Below are 14,232 nucleotides of genomic sequence, written 5' to 3'. Positions count from 1 at the left end.
GCTGTAAAGTTTGGTTGTCTAATCTCATTGCTTATCAATTGCACAATCAAAACTTCTTTACCCTCTTTAACCTTGGGAGCTAAAGAACTAGACACCATAATGAAAACTAGGGTTTGTAAAAATTCAAACTGCGTAGCTTGGTACACAATAAATACCTTTGTAAATCTACTGTGATGGTGTCGAGTGACTACTAAATCCTATTTGCAAATTCTTGGAATGATCTCTTTAGTTCACCTTTCACTCTTCATGCTATTCTTCAAATTTGAATGATGTCAAATAAGTAGAAATTGATCATATAGACCTTAAAACCTCACATTTAATGATTAGTCTTACATAGCTATAAGCTCAGCTTCAATAGAGATTTTGACTCTCTCAACTTCCATGAAGTTTTCTCATGCTCAACAACCACTATGAGCTTGGTCAACACTATCACCTTGCAATAGCTTGGTATCCACTAATATTTCAGTCAACAACCATAGTGAATCTTTTCATGCTCAGAAATAACATGAAAAGTGACAAAACTTAAAGATTTCTTCTAGATTCTTAACAAAACTTTGCATCTTTCTTCATGCAAATATAATATTTTTAGAACTAAATCCTTGGAACTAATGTATAGCATATCTTTTAAATATCAATCCTACACATACCTCTTGACTTCCTAATTGGAGGTGGTGTGATCACCTAACCCATTAGGTGAAGTGATCCCATATGAACTTGATGTGCTATAATCTTCCTTTCTCTTCCATCTCTTGTTCATCTCATCTCTGACATTCTCAAAAATTTTCTTTCCTTTGCCTTTGTTGAACTCATTGTTCAGTGTCTTTGACCTTGTTGGACAATTCTTGCTTATGTGACTAGTCTTCAAAAAACTAAAATTTGTGATTTGACTTAACCATCTTTTCTAGTCACTTATAAAATTTTTTCTTATGCAATTTTCAGCAACATGTCCATACTCTTGAAAATAGTGACAACTATACCTAGTATTATAGTCCCAATTATAAGAGTTTCCATTGTGCTTTACCTCTATCTATCTTTTGATGACCATTTAGGCTTGAATCTGCACTCATATTCTCTATGTCCATACTTTTGATAATCATAGCAGTAACCTTTAAATCTTTTTGTGCTTATGATCTTAGTTTTGGATTGATGTGCATGATGTCCTTGTTTGTTGCATTTGTGGAAATGACCCATCAACTTCTACTTAGGATTCTGATTTGCAGTCTTGCTCCTATAAACATTAGCAGTATGGCCTATCTTACCACATTTATGACAAGTAGGTTTGGAGTTCTTACCTTTGTTACTTCTTTCTTTATCACTTTATGATGATTCTCCTTCTTCAGTACTAGTGTAACCCAATCCATAATTATCATTATTGAATCTAGGAGATCTCATCAATTGCTCAAAGTACTTGATGTATTCACTATGTTTTTTGAAACTTTCAAAAAAATATTTTTCTCTTTTTAGATCATTTCTTAGTTGTTCATTTTGTAGCTTTAGTGTTGTGATTTGAATATCCTTTGCATTCAGTTCATGATTTGCAATCATCATTTGACTCAAAGTTTCCAACTGCATGTTAGCAATCTTATTTACCTTTGATGTTTTCTCTTCCAGTCTGTTGATCAAAATCCTTTTGTCATCTTCAATCATGACTTTGTCCTCTTCAACTTTCTTTTTCTACTCAATCACCTCACATAGAAATATTGATTGGACTTCATGTTCTCTCTTGGGATTTTTGGCTTCTTCAATTAGGGTTTCATTCTTTTCTATTAGATCTGTAACTCTTACATCAAATTCATTGGTGTTTCCATCTACAAATAATTTAGTAGTGTCAATCTCTTGGTATTATATGCCATTCTCTTCAATAATTATTTCCTTCCTTCTTTTCAATGATCGCTTTAACTCATCTCTTGCTTCATTCAACATATGTAGGGCAAGTTGTATTTCAATCATTTGGTTCTCAATAGTCTTTCTTAACTTGTAGACTTCCATCTACAAGATCTTTCCTCAAGCTACAATGTTTTACTTTCAAAGAACCCAACTCTGATACCAATTGTTGGAAAAACAATAGGGAAGTAAAATTTGAGGTGGGGGGTGAATCAACACTTAAAAATTTCAACCTCATAATTATTCACCACACATCCATCTCACAATCTATGCATACAAACTAAAATACCAAATTAAGCACATACATCCATTGCATGAAAGTAAGATATTTAACACATGTATGACACACTATATTTTGTTACCTAGAAACACTCCAAGGATAAGGTAAAACTAGGGTGGTTATGACACCCAAAAATATTTACTACTATAGTAGTAAAGTGTACCAAATGAAGGTTACAATATTTTGATCATCAACCATGGTCTACCTTGTGAAAGGTCTGCCTTGTTCAAGGCTTACAAGATTGTTAGATCTTACCCTATTAAAGGATTTCAACACCCTATAATAAGTGTGCCTAGTAAAAGGACTTTAACTTACAATGAAGTAAGAACCGTGTTAAAGGATTTATAATAGCATGTTATGACTACTCTATTAAGAGATTTAACTAATTCACGTGTTAGAATGTTTTAGCAATGATCCTTTAGTTAGGACTTTGTTTCTTGATTAGATCACCTCTTTACCAATGTGTACTTAATCCTTTCTGATCATATGTATCTGCCATATTTTGATTCCTTTCTTATGTTCTCCTGTAACTGATTCTACAATGTAACTCAAATTATAACTCCTTAGACACCATGAGCACTCTATTTGCACATACAAACTCTCTTTAATTCTCTTTTTGTAAAAAGTTTAGGGTTTTTCCTCCTTTAGAAGACCTAGGTGACTTAGGGTTAGGTATGAATCAATAGTTGTGATTCACCCATATTTCCACTTAATCCTTCCCTTTTTCTAATTGGATGCATGTAATGCATAGGGAGTCACAAATAAGATTCGTCCTAATCATCAAAGATCCACTAGTACATTTTGGCAAATATGTGACTATGAGACTAAAAAATTTAGTCACACCGCTAAAATTTTTAGTCATGTGACTAAAAGTGGTCACATTCTATTGTTTCTTTGTAATTTCTAGCTAAAGGTGACTAAATCAATGACTAATTTGGTCACCAGGTAAAATCACAAGATCAACCAAATATAAGTGACTAAATAAGTGATGAGATAATTAGTCACTAATAATCAACCACCTAAATAAAAATGACTAAATAAACTACCAAATAAATGACTAAATAAGTTACTGGATATTTATCACTAACAATTAGTCATTTATACTTCCTCTCTTAACTTTCTCTAAGGTTTATTTTTTAATGGATGAGGTTAATTTAATTTTCTATAACTCACTCATGACCCTTGGACCTACTCTTTCTCATACTAATCATAGCTTCACTTTGCATCTTCTATGATACAAGATGCTTTGTTAAATGGCTTAAGATATTTTATTCACCATTTTGGGCTCTTCAATCTGTATTGCATACTACTTTAGTTTTCCTCTAAGAGGTATATCAATAAATAGGTGGGTTGCTATTTTTTTGCTTAATTTAGTTCTCTTTTATTTATATTATCATTTAGATTCTTAGTTGTTTAATCTAAAACTCATGATTAAAATAATTAATAACTTATAACTACTAGTTAAAACATTTAATAATATATTACTAATTAAAATTATATTTAACAATATGTATAGATTCCTTGTATTTTTTGGGTAGATTGTGTTATAATTTTTGCATCAATGTTTTGGATCACACTTTGTGATCCATCATTAGGATGTTGATGATGGATCACAAATTGTGATCCAAAACATTGATGCAAAAATTATAACACAATCTACCCAAAAAATATAGCAATGCATTCTAACAGATTGTGAAAAACTACTATTACAAATATGTAGAGACACAAAGAGATAGAGGGATAGTAGAAAAAAGTGACATAGAAAGAGATTTCTAGCATGACATATCACCATGAATATGTATTGTACATCATACATTATTGAATCCCTCTCTCTCTCTCTCTCTCTCTCTCTCTCTCTCTACATATTAAGATCTCTAGGTTGCATAGAATTTACTTATAGTAACATAATGAAAAAAATTCTATTAAGCTGCAAGAAAGATAAATTATTTATGTAAAAGAACAAATTTAGACTACTTCAATGATCATGACTTTCCTAAAAATTTATTTGGTATAAGTGATTTGTAAACTTGTTACATATTAGTTACAAGGTAATTAAAATAACTTAGTAATAATAAAATTTTATTAGGTAATGAAAATATGGAAAGTAGATGTTTTGGAATGTAGTGGCTAGGGCTTTGATGATGAAAGGGGCATGGTTTATTTGCATGATTCTGAAAGTGCATCATGATACTTCAAAATTTATGAAAATGCCATCTCTAGTCCTTTAAACTAGACAAAGTTCATCCAAACTTTAATTTTGTATTGATATAAGAAGGTTCAAGATTCAAGAACCACATCAAAACTATTAACCTATTCTTTGGAAAAAAATAGATAGGCCCTTTGATTGAGATGCTACTTGCAAACATTTTACATCATGGAGGTATACTTGGCAATTTGTGAAAAGGTGGGAATTGAATTCAATTTATTCTATAATGAATTTTAAGTAATTGAGGCCCTCTATAACAAAGAAAATTTTGGGGACACCCACAAACACTAATTCAAATTATAATTTAAATATTTGAATATACCAATTTTTATCAATTAATAATGTATTGAATAATTAAAATATTAAGCTTTAATTTTTTCAAACATATTTTTCTTAAAAAAATTAAATGAAAAAAAATGACATTAAATTTTAATATTGTAGTTTTAAATGAAATTATAAAAAAAAAAAAATCATATCAAATTTTAATATTGTAATTAATATTTTACCCTAAAATCAAATTAGGTTAGAAAGTTAATTTGTGCAGGTTGAATATTAGGTTTTGTTAATATTTATGCCACTAAGGTAATTTAGAATATTGACATTTTAAATAAATCAATACAAGGGTCAAGATGTAACATAAAAAAAGGGAAAGTACAAAAGAAATAAACATTTTTATGGATGTATTTTTTTGATCCAAAAAAAACACCAAAAGTAAATTTGGAGCAGAAAACTTTCATTTTTTTAAGTTGAAGGTGAACCACAACCAATATGGTAAGTAACAAGAGAGAAGCCCTAACTAATTTTGTTAGATGTTTCATTTCATGGCACAATCTTTGCTTGAACGATGAGTTCTATTCATGGAGGGGTACATTTTTTAATGGGAGCAGGAGATATGCATTGAAGACTGAGTTCTTGATTGAGGAATAGTCTAAGGGATTTTTACAATGTGAGATAAAAAGCCCTTCTATAATAACAACAAATTTTGATCAAAGAGCATTGCAAAGATAAATGAGTAATAGTATTAAGTAATGATAAGACTTAACATGGTTAGCATCATAGAAAAATTATAATTTTTTATGAATATACATTTATCCAATTCAATATGAGTTACTTGTGCATATATATTTATCTAACATAATATTTTTCCAATTATTATGTATATACATTTACCTAATTGTAAAAAGATTGACATATAATTTGGACTTAATCTAGTGTCAAGTTGACCCTATCAACTAATCAAATAAAGTTGACTTTCAAATGTGTCCAATGGTATTACAAAAATATATAATATAAATTAGATGTAGATTTAATTATACTTATAGATAAATTTGCTAATAGTTGAATTTGATAATTAATTTAATCAATACTTTTTGTAAAGTATGCATTTGTACTACAAGGTGTAATGAATTATGAGTGGAAAATTTAAATGATTGATATTCTTTATTAACAATTTAAAGAAATATATAATTTTTAGTTTGTGGTTCGGTGGTGCTCATAACAAGTGAAGAGATTTTAAAAGAATGGAGCACTATAAAGAAACCACAAAAATATTGAGACTAGATAAAGAAGGTGCACAAGTAATGTGGAGCATCACAATCACCAAGCCTCCAAATGCATACCTCCTATTTATGGACACCTTTGAATTTTTTTCTTCACCTTCAAATACAACTCATTTTATTTCAAACCTCAAGTGAGTATAAAGTTAGAAGATTACAAATCTAGCTATTTACAATAATTACATTTTAAAATCTTATTCTTCTACATATACCCATACATACATTGTTTCCACAATCAATATATGTTATTCCCACATTTATTATTCTTATATGTGGAAGAATTTCCAAGATATTGTGACTCAAATCAATTTTCTTGTAATACTAAGATTTTTTAAGTTTTTTTGGCAGAAGGTGGCAGAACACTTAAATAATGTAATATTAAGATTCAAGTAATAAAATGAATATATTTTTATAATTTTGAAGTATTATTATTTATTTAGTACATTGTATAATATATAATCTATAAAAATAATGAAGAATTTGGTAGATTTTATTAATATTTTAATATAATAAAAATTTCTAATTTTTAAAAAATAAATGAAAAATAGGTTCTCATCTCAATTTGGAGCCAAATATGCTTTCATTTTGGAGTGAAACAGGCTTTCATTTTGGGGTGAAACATGTTTTTATGTATTTTTCAAGAGTGAGAATCCAAACACAAGAGAAAAACATAGGTTTATGCCAGAGAAAAAATGGATAAAATGTTGACCCAAATACATGGTTGATCTAAATGCAAAGTTAATAAGGGTCACCAAGATGCTACGGTTCACAAGAGTAGAGCAATGACAAGGTACTAGGGTTTTGAATAATCATTTTTGTAATTATATTTATTTTACAAGGATTTTACATGCTCCCCATATCTTCCCAAATGTACAAAGCACTTGTCAATATTTGACACAAAATCATGGTAATATCTTGGTAATATGGTCTTGTATGGTGCATTTGTTGCTTACATTACTTTCATGGAGGATTTGACTGGTGCTCTTGTATAATTGTAACATGTTCTTCAACCTTTGATTTGTAAGTATTCTTGGTAATTAACTAATTTGATGTTGAATTTCCCTTTGATGTTGGATCCTTTATTTATACTCTTTAATTTTGATGTTACTTTTACACCATTGAATATCTATAGATGTCAAGAAAATTGCACTTTTTTTTATCAGTTTTAATACATTAATAATCACCAAAGGATAAATCAATGATCAGTGAATTTAAAACAAATACTATTTGTTGTATTTTTAATTCATTTTGAAATCCCATAATTTTTTCTTTATTTATATATCAATCCTTAGTCTAGCTTAGAAAAATATTTTAATGGATAGACAAAATACCAATCTCATAAGCTCTTAGGGTTTCGTGAAGGTAATCATATCAACAACCATAAAATTCTCCATTTGAGGCAAAATTTTCTCACCCTATAACAAGATATTCTCTATATGTTTATTGATCTCATCTAGCTCTCTGATTCCTAGGAAGAGAGACAAAAAACCCCCATGTAAACCCCCTTTTCTCAAATAGGTGAAAAGTTCTCCCCAAAACTATCCTGATTAATTTTTGGAAATATGCTCTTATATCCATTGAGGAGTTTAAACATCTTAGACTATTGGGGCTATTAGAAAAAATTGGGATTAACAATTGTAACCTTAAGATCTCCATAAGATGGTGTCATTGGTAATCTAGGGTAAAATTTTACTTTTTATTGTATTCTTCAAGATTTTAAAGTTATAGATTGTGGGAAAGGATCCTAGGTCTTATTTCAATGGTTGTAGACTGGTAAAAGAGTGTGTATAACATGTTTTTCATGTATTTCTATTGAATATGATCTCACCCATGGTTATTGGGGTTTAAATAGTGTGCTAAAGAAGGTATTTTTGCAATGGGGGTTAACATTAAGAAAAAGGTAATCATGATCTTTCTATGTTGTGAAATTTCAAAGACCTCTTTGTCTAGACCAATCATAAAAATATATGTCTATTTTCCCATGTCCACAATGCACAAGAGGTCTTCCTATGGCCATACTAGAGTAGGCATATGCAATTCAACCAATTTATTCAAATTCACATTGAATGAAAACCATTCCCTTAATTTTTTGTTGAGGCCACGTAAGCATTGGTTTGACAATAGGAAATCTAGGTCCCTTACGATCCATTATGAAGAGACCATTAAAGAAGAAGATACTAGCTCCAAATTATTACCAAATAAGATTTCTTTCTAAGATATTTACATGGAATTATATAATTTTCTACTAGATGCAAGTCAGAAACTCTATATTGATCTTTTGATAAATGAATTTTTCCATAAAATCTTGATAATAGATTAAAAGGAGTAAGATTAACAAGGCCAAAACTTTCTATTAGTGTCAAGCATTTGAAGTATGAGCTCAAATTGATTTATATTTGCAAGTCGCCAGTGTCTTTGTTCCAATTTTTGTTACACTAGCATTTTTGACATGGATGGCTAGTAGGATTTTCTATATCTATTGTAAACATTCAACTCTATTTTGAAAAATATTATGTATACTTTTACCTTAAGTAGATTTTGCACTTGGTAGAAAAGATAAATTTGATTGGTTGTTGATTTAGTTACCTTCTCTATGTAGGCATCTTGTTGGAACTCTTGGTACTTGTTTAGAAGATTGGCTACCTCCCATAATTGATCACTTTATTTTTTCTTTTATGTTTTCTATCTCTAAGTTGGTCATTTCCTACCCATGCACTTTAGAGCTTGCTACTCCAACAACTATTATGGTGGAAATAACCGTTGGAGCCTCTAATGGAGTTCTTATTGAATGAGGTGATGCTTTGGATCAAAAAAACAAAATAAATATGTTATATTTGATAAAATTGGCACCTCACAATGTAACAACATCATGTATTAATGATTTGAGAGAGTTATCTAGTAGAGTAACAACATCAAGTATTTCTTATTTGAGCAGTGCAATAAATGAGTAATAATAACACTATTCTTGTCATAAGTTTAAAGATTAAGATGTGATTGAAGAGATTCTCATAGAAATAAAATGAATAGAAGGCATGAGTATTTTTGTGATAGGAAAAGAAGACATTCAAGATGTGGAAGCTAAGATGATGGACTTTAAGGGTCCCTTGTTTGATGAGTAAATTCAATATGAGGATGTCATCTTGAAAGAGTGGATTGAATAATCAATACCTTTTTGGAAGGTAAAATTGATGAGGAAGATATTGTAGGTCAAAGAAGTGAAAGCATGATGTCTTATAAAGGAATGAGAAAAGAGAATGAAGTTGAAGTTGTAGTAGAGGTTGATGAAGGATCTAATGCAGAAGACCCATTGCTAGGAGAAGAGATTGCTACAATTGAAGAGAATGAAAAAGAAGATGATTACCTAAGGAAGTTTTAGTCAATGAGAGGTGATGAATAAGACATTGTAGTAGAAGAGGAAAATTTGATTAAAATTTGTGCTGTTGATTTTGACATGGATTTTAATATTTAAGTGAGTCAGAAAAAGGATGTTATAGTGACAAGGTGGAATGTAGATATAGCATATTTGTATGTACAACTTGTGAGAGGTTGTGCAAGTGAAACATGGTGCTAGTTTCCAATTCATGGTGGATTAAACTCCATGGAGGAGAAGAAGAGAGGAGAGAGTCATTGGTGAAGGATAAGACCTGATGGATGCCAATCCAATGTCAGAGTGAGGTGTGATAAGAAGAGTTATGGAAGGAGTGTGACACTTCTTCCAACAAGATTTTGCTAGAAGAGGAAAAAAAAAGGTTTTATGTACAATTATTAGAGTAATGGAGTTCTATATAGACTATTTACAATCTCATTTGGAAATTCTATCACTCAAATCCACTTTTGCGAGCCTGTTCTCACAAACATTCTACTGGGTGTAAATACCCTTCAAACTTTGAATCCAGTCAACAGGACCATGGGGACATCTAGGAGTACTTGCATTAGCATCAATTAGGCTTTGATTCAATGCCCATCTAAAATTATGGGGGACTGTTGTTTCTTTCCTAATTAATTTTTCTAATCACATTGAGATGCCTAGCTAGGGTTTCATACATATCTTGCATGAAGTATAACCAATTGATTTGAAGCCAATTTCAAACTAAAATAGACTCCCTTACCTCTCATTTGAACCAAGTTTGGAATATTTCCAACAGTTACATTTGGACATAAGGGGTTTTGAACTCATGTAGCCTAGATTTTGTGTAAATAATGACCTCTTGTAGACTGTGATAATATTTATCCCTCAATTCTTCACTTTAGGGTCTTACACTTGTTGCAAACAAAGGATAAGAAGATTTCCCAACTTCTTATCAAGTTAGATTTCTCATTTGAATCTGTACTTGGGCACACCAAATGAAACAACAATAAAAAATGTAGTGAAACTCTAGTTTTTTGTTTGCAATTTGTTCAACTTTATTAAATTCTTCTCTCTCCAAAATTTTTCAGTTGTTTACATGATTTTAATGATTTCCCCCATAGTTACAACCAACTTTGGGTGGTTATAATTGTTGGGCAACCAAAAGTCTCAACTAAAAATGCAATCAACATCTTTTTGCAAGATTGTTGCTATCAAATTTTTAGCCATAATTTGAAAACTATATTCCTAGCCATGTAGCTCAATTTCATAAAAATAAAAATTTAGAAATGGAAATAAAATGACTAGAAAAATCCAATACACCCATTAGAGATAACAAAAATTAATAAGAAAATAATTTCATTTAAGAAATTACTGTAGATTAGAGAATAAGAGACAAATCTTTCCAATAAGTGAAGGAGAAGAGATGGGGCAGAGGAAGAAGATCTCAAATACAAGGAACAAAATCCAATCCTTGTGCTGGAACCATTTTTCTCCTATCAAAAAACTTAAATTCTAGACAAGTAGTTCTATTTCCTATAATCTATCTGGTGGCATGTATACCATGTGGAGGTGCATGATTAGTGCATTTGAGGTTGCAACATCAATGTTTTTTAGGATATTATTTCCCATGTGCTTCTACTCTTGTGCATCCATAGTGAGTGACAAATCTTCATTGTAGTGACTAGAATAGAGAGAATCCTTTGGCTTTATCAAGTTCAAGCTTCCTTGCAAAAGAATTTATTAGTTTAATGTTTGATTCAAGTTTATACTTTCAAGGTTCTAGATGATGAGGCAATAGATTAGTTGTCAGAGTAGATTTAGACTATTAGAGTATTCTTGGAGTTTTTCACAATGCTAGCAAGTCTAAAATGAAAAGTACTTTTCAAAAACTTGTAAGGCAATACCATCTTGATGTAAGAAAAGAAGCTAGTGCAAAGCTCAAATTCTAGGAGATAGGTAAGGCTTATGAGGTATTTCCAAATGATGAAAAACACACCATTCATGAAAAATATGGTGAAGTTGGGCTAAAGGATGCAGGTGTAGGTCCTGGGGATTTCAACAATCCTTTTGATATATTTGAATCCTTATTTGAAGGTATGGGAGGTATGGGAAGCATGGGAGATAGAGCATCTCAAAACATGCCAATGAAGGGAAATGATGAGAGGTATAACTAGGTTCTTAATTTTAAGGAGACAGTTTTTGGAATAGATAAGGAAATAGAAGCCACTCAACTTGAGAACTACACAACTTGCAATGGATTTGGGGGGAAGCTAGGGACAAAACCAAGTACTTGCAAGACATGAGGAGGTCAAGGGAAGGTTGTGACAACAACAAGGACAACATTGGGTGATTTTTGACAAGTTTCAACTTGCCAAGTTTGTGATTGAATAGGAGAAAGTGCAACATATTGTACTGTATGTTGGGGGGGATGGACAATTGAGGTGCACAAAGAGGATCAACTTGAAAGTTCTAGTTGGTGTTGACTTAGGAAGCTACATTCAGGTTTGGTTTGAAGGAAATACAAGCAAAAGAGGTGGCCTTCCTAGAGACATACATGTATTTATTGAAGTGCTCTCAAGTCTTGTGTTAAAAAGTGATGGGTCAAACATACTCGTAACATGCAAGGTTTCTTACATTGATGCTATTCTAGGGACAATTATTAAGGTTCCAACTGTAGATGGCATGGTTGATCTTAAAATACTAGTTGGAACACAACCTAGCTCAAATTTAGTGATGGAAAAGAAGGGTGTTCCCTTACTTGGGAAGCCAAATTCATGTGGGGATTAGGTGGTCCATGCCCAGGTTGAAATTCCCAAATGCTTCAATATCAAGGAAAGAAAATTGATTGAAGACCTTGCTGACCTGAACAAAGTCAAGACTGCAAGTAGATGATACCTTATGCTTTAATGATTTTCTATCTATAATTTTTTACATTGGTTTTGAGAAGTATTAAGTATGGAGACAAGTCAAGGTATAATCCATATGCTTATGGTGCCTTTAAAATCCATCTTTGGTTATTGTGGGTACCTTACATGCTAATCATGCTAATCTTTTACAAGCCCATAACACAACTTGGCCATATCATAAATCTCTGATTGTTGAGTATAGTTGAAGCATATCACTCAAAATAGTAGGTCTATCTACTTGAAAAGTTATGAATTTAGTCCTATGTTAATCTAGACATAATGTTGTTTGAAAAAATGAAAAAAAGAAGAAGAAATAAATCTTTCCTGAAAAGATTTCTAAAAAAGAAACTAATTGAAAATAATAAACCAAAAACATAAGTCTCCACCTTAGTCAATGATATTGTTTTCTTACAAGTAAGGAGTTTTAGTTGTTGGTAAGAGACCTATACTTTCTCCTAAAGAGATTATTTATTTCTTATAGTAAATAATTTTAGGTTAAGTTTGGATTCTTTGTGATTGTGGAGCTTCTATAGACGTAAAAAACATGGTTCTTATCACTGAAACATGTATAGAAATAGGTTTTGGATCCTAGAACTATATTTGTTAGTGTAAAAGTATCCAAAAAATGAATTTTCATGAACCCTAGAGTCCAAGCTATAATGATTCCTAATTCCTTTCACAAATTTTCTCAACAAGTTGCCTTTAATTCACCTTCACTTTAATTATAATATTGGTAGAAGATATTAAATCCATTTAGTAAATCAATTCATATTAATCATATATATTTAGTAACAAATAACATGGGGTTTGTGATGAGCTTCAATATTTGATCTCTCATTAGAGTCATAGCTGAGTCTAGAGGGCTACCTGCACTGGAGGTAGAATACTTACCATTTGCACACCTTGTTCCTCTACATTACACTATAACACTTGATTAGTAAAGAATTCAAAAAACCTAATGGAAGCTCCCTAAACTATGCTTGAATTTCACAACATGTAGATATATTAGAGCTACCATTAATAGAGATTAGTTCTTTGAAGGAAACTACTATTATGAACTCATAGATTCCATTATGAATAGTTGTAATAAGCATGGATACTAATAGCACATCAATAAAAATATTTAATATAGTTACAATAATAATAGCCTCCACCTGCAAAACAAGTATTTCTATTCATAACCACCACCTATAAGAGCATATAATCAACATATATATGTTGGAATTTACAAGTGGGAAGATTTAACTATGAGGGGTGGGGGGTGGTGAATCAGAAGTAACTAACTTTAACCTTTTCAAAACCTTTTTAACTGAAAAAAATTCACATGCATCTAATTCATCTAATAAACATGAAAGTAAAGTCATGCATGAAAATAGATAACACAAGATTTGGTAACCTAGAAACCCTCCAAAATGAGATGGTAAAACTAGGTTGGGGATGACACCCATAAAGTATCACTGCAACAATATATAGCTATTTAAGGTTACAAAGTTTGACCACTTCCAATTATCTACCCTATGAAAGGCTTGTCCTAAGAAAGACTCTAGACCCTATTAAAAGTGACTTGGTTAAAGTATTTAAACACCTTGTTAGAAGGGGGCCTAGTTAAGGGACTTTAGTACATTCACTTGAAATGCCACCCTATTAAAGGATTTACAAATGGCTGTTAATCCAACCTAAGTCTATAGGATTTCTAGTCCTAATGCAATTGCTAGAGAGTATTAGAAATTCTTGATCTAATAACTTGTAATCCTCAATTACTAATTCTAGATCCTCATTCTACTCTATCTACTCTAATCCTTGCTTGATTTGATATGTCACCCTTTGAAACTCTGATACTTTGTTCTTGATCAACTGGATTATAAATTGTTGCTCTGTTCTTCACTAAGTCTTTAGATCCTTTTGAAAATTTTCTATGATTCACCCATACACTTCTCTCACACATATGTATAATGGGGTTTCATCATCCTTTTAAAGATTTCAAAGACTTAGCATTAGGTATGAATCTATGATCAATATTAAATCTTCATTTCTTGCTCAGTTCTTGCACT

At 31.1% G+C, this 14,232-nt stretch overlaps 1 pseudogene; it reads left to right on the top strand.

Moving 5' to 3' along the window:
• Window positions 1–12,167, top strand: part of LOC149558773 (chaperone protein dnaJ A7A, chloroplastic-like) — a 67,438-nt pseudogene extending 55,271 nt beyond the window's left edge.
• Window positions 12,168–14,232: the final 2,065 nt, after the last annotated feature.

The sequence above is a fragment of the Cupressus sempervirens genome, chromosome 5 (genome assembly GCF_028749045.1).
Source record: "Cupressus sempervirens isolate cs-2001-9-10 chromosome 5, ASM2874904v1, whole genome shotgun sequence".
In the NCBI taxonomy this organism is placed as follows: domain Eukaryota; kingdom Viridiplantae; phylum Streptophyta; class Pinopsida; order Cupressales; family Cupressaceae; genus Cupressus; species Cupressus sempervirens.
Note: the sequence above shows the minus strand (reverse complement) of the source record. Positions and strands in the feature narration are given on the sequence as shown.